Genomic DNA, 3687 nt, shown 5'->3' on the forward strand with positions numbered 1-3687 from the left:
CAAAATATCGACCTTCTTCTTTAAATATCCAGAACAATAAAAACCTCACTACAAAAAAAAATATAAATAAATAAATAAATAAATAAAAACAAGAAAATATGAAGAAGAAGACCACTTCAAAAATTATTAAATTTACAAAATAATTATTTACATTTCATACATTAGAAAATTAAAAGTAAAAAAAAAAAAAAAAGCCTTTTAAAAAAGGGCATGGTGTAGAATTACCATTAAATCAGCATCAAAATCACTACCATTCTAAAACGTAATGTAAATAAAAAAAATTATAGTGCCAAAAACTATGCTCTAAAAAAAACATGTGTGTTCTGCATCACCCCTTTTCAAACTTGGGCCACTTTTTTGCTATCTCTACAAAACGGGTAACAGTATCAGTTCCAGTTTCAAAGTTTACATTGTTTAAACCACAGTACTACATACTAGGCATAATAACATATTCATAACCAACATAATAGCAACATAAATACCAAGGAAACAACAATCATAATACATATTCATAACCAACATAATAACAACAGAAATGCCAAGGAAACAACAGTCATGTAATCCACATATAAACCAGTATAATACTCATGAAATAACAAGGAGAAATAACCTCATATTAGTGATGCAAAAGTCAATCCGGTATGGGACTACCACATTCCACCCAATGGTAGACATGGTTCAGCCAATTAGCCAGTCACCCCGATTCCATATTCCAAGCATGAATGTGGGATATCATAAAACACATCAATCAAAACCATCCAGGGCTTCCAGAGGCCAAACCACCTCAACCCATCAAACAAAGATTCCACCTCATGGTCAGACATCACAAAACCATTGTCAAATTGGTATCTAACCAAGCCTTCCTGGGCTCCAGAGTGTTTGTTCCAACCTAGCTTATAGGACTAGTATCTCAACCTATGGCTGCTACTGGGCTCCACAACATTTTTCCAACCAAGTCTATAGGACTAGTAATTCAACCCAACACTTTTCTAGCCTTCTGGAGTTTTTGTCCAACTAGGGCTTCTAGGACTAGTAAGCCAACCCACCAATGGCTTTTAGAGCATTTTTCCAACCAAGGCTTCTAAGACTAGTAACTTAACCCAAGTTGTTATAGGGCTACGAGAGCGTTTGTCCACCCAAGGCTCTAGGACTAATAACTCCTAGAACCTTATTGCTCAATTTTATTTCTCTTTTGATGATAACTTTTTCTCTAGAAAGTGCATTGGACTACCATGGTCTATCCTAACTTTAAATTACCTCCTTATGAGATATTATCTACATTTTCTATTACATGTAAAATTTCTTCCATTTTTTTTTCATATGTAGATTTCATCAAGTATTTTCCTTGAATTGTTCACTTTCAAAAGAAAAGCTTACCTCTTCTTTTGTTAATACTACTACAATTTCTTCTCCTGATGCATCACATTCTATTATGAATGTTTTACCAAAATCATGTGTTTTACAAAGGCGCTCTTTTTAAGCACGTTGTCACAAAATGTAGCTAGAAACTCTGCACATGTGATTTCTTCGACTTTTTTATCACATATTACTTCAAATGCGTCCCTCAAGGCTTTATAAAAAATAATGCTTCTTTGAAATGCATCCACAACGTAACCACTACACTTATCATGCACTTCAATAATCTTCTCCACCAACTCATGTGCTGGAATGTCATCTATATGACTATTATTATTCTTGACAACATCTTCCACCCATTTAAATAATTTTATTCCTTCGCTGATTACATGCTGTTTATAAATATTTGCAAAAGGTTCCAAGCCTTGAGGTATTCTACAGAACAGCCTGTACATTCTCGAAAGATCGTCTTTCTTGTCGTTTGTAAGCAAAACATGACAGCCCGAATACTCATTTTCCAAAAGTTGAATATAATAGCGGGAGAGGATTTCACTTTCTACTTTCTCTAATAACTTTTGCTCGGTGCTGGAATGCAAATAATGAGCAACAATTTCTTTCTCACGTCTCAAACATTCTTCGGCCTTTATCATATAGTGAGCACATGAATCCTCCTCTAATATCCATAATGAACCCTTCCTAGAGTAGTAAGCTCCAGTATCTTCCAACATGGGAGCTTCAAAGTCTTTTTGGTACAAATCCATGCGATCAATTCCCATTTCCACAAAAAAATTCACAATGTTTCTCAACAAAGCACGATCAATTTGTTCTCCCTCGCGCTCTCGATTAATCAACTCAATCACCACATTCTTCACATTAATCTTGATACTGTGATACACCACGTCACATAAACACATCACTCCAACTTTTACTAGCGAAACCAGGGAGTTTTGCCCCACGAAGTAAAGATCCAAATAAAAGAACATATTTGAGGTGAGTCTAACCAACACCTTGTCATAATTTCCCCAACATTTCTCAACTTCTTTCAACAGGAACTCACCATGCACTTCCCCTAAAGCTGGCAATACTGTGACGGCAACGTATTCTTCCAACGAAATCCTGTACTTGTCATAGAGTTGTTGTGTGTACAGATAAGGAGGCCTTTGGGTGCACATTTTGTACACAGTTGTATAAATCTTAATGTACTCCGTTACAGGAAACTCGCCTTTTATATCTGTTTTGAGAATATTTATCACTTTTAGGATGCCATTCTAAATAATATCCCATCCTTCATTGAATTCTATAGTACCTGTATCTGTTGATGTCATCATCATTTTCCAAGTGGTAACTGCCCGCCTTTCTTAGCCTTCACCTAAACAAAAGAAATGGTCTCGACTACGCCCAAACAAAAGAAATTGTTTCACATGGTGAGGAAGAAGAGAAGAACCATTTTGATATATTTATACGGAGATCGCCACTCCATATGGGGCACCCAAATTTCTGGGCCGACCATATGTGAAATAAATAAATTATGAACCATATAAACTTCCATCTCAAACTACCGTACACACCACCGGAGGGTAGGTCCACTAATTGGATATTATAAAAATAAAAATATTAGAAACAGATTTCATAACATGACTTTCATGTTACTATAAATGCGATATAACTTTCTACATGGCACAAAACCTGCCTTTGCACCCCAACACAGGGACACATCATGCTTCTCATGGGGTTGGAGGGCAATCCCTAGTTGGTATCTTGTCTTCGCCCCTAACTACCTAGGGTTCACACTTCATACGCCGGGTTTCACAATGGTGGAGGTGGTTTGGATGGGAGCCAGATAGGCCGGATTTCACATTGGTGGAGGTGGTTTGGATGGGAGCGAGATAGGAAATTATATTGAACATTAAAAATTTATATTTATATTCATTTAATTTCACTGGGAGAGGTTACTTTATTCGAAAATATCAAAACGTTAAATTTAAGAATTTTAAAAAATATTTTATAAAAACATTTATGAAAGATTATCTATTTAGGAAAGATTTAACACATTAAATATTACTTTTGAGCATGTATACTTGAGTATATATGAGATGCAAACTTCATTATTGAACCGAGAGGCTCATTCTACAGCCAAGTATCATATGTAACATTGTACCCCAGTCACCAAAATTAAATTGAAATTTTACTCATATTCACCCAAAATATTTAGATAATGTCGGGTCATAAAAAAATTAAATGTGAAGGAATCGGATCCCTCTCCGCTCCTGTTAGATCTCTATTTAAGATGGCTCTTTCCATATATACATTTCAACAATTTATACATACCGG

The 3687-nt window shown here is 35.4% G+C and overlaps 1 pseudogene; it reads right to left on the reverse strand.

Moving 5' to 3' along the window:
• Positions 1-1430: 1430 nt before the first annotated feature.
• Positions 1431-2528, reverse strand: LOC149265611 (cullin-1 pseudogene; annotated as a pseudogene).
• Between the last annotated feature and the right edge of the window lie 1159 nt (positions 2529-3687).

Source organism: Pinus tabuliformis, chromosome 6 (assembly GCF_031772625.1).
Source record: "Pinus tabuliformis cultivar Carrire ecotype Pingquan chromosome 6, CPIR1, whole genome shotgun sequence".
Classification (NCBI taxonomy): domain Eukaryota; kingdom Viridiplantae; phylum Streptophyta; class Pinopsida; order Pinales; family Pinaceae; genus Pinus; species Pinus tabuliformis.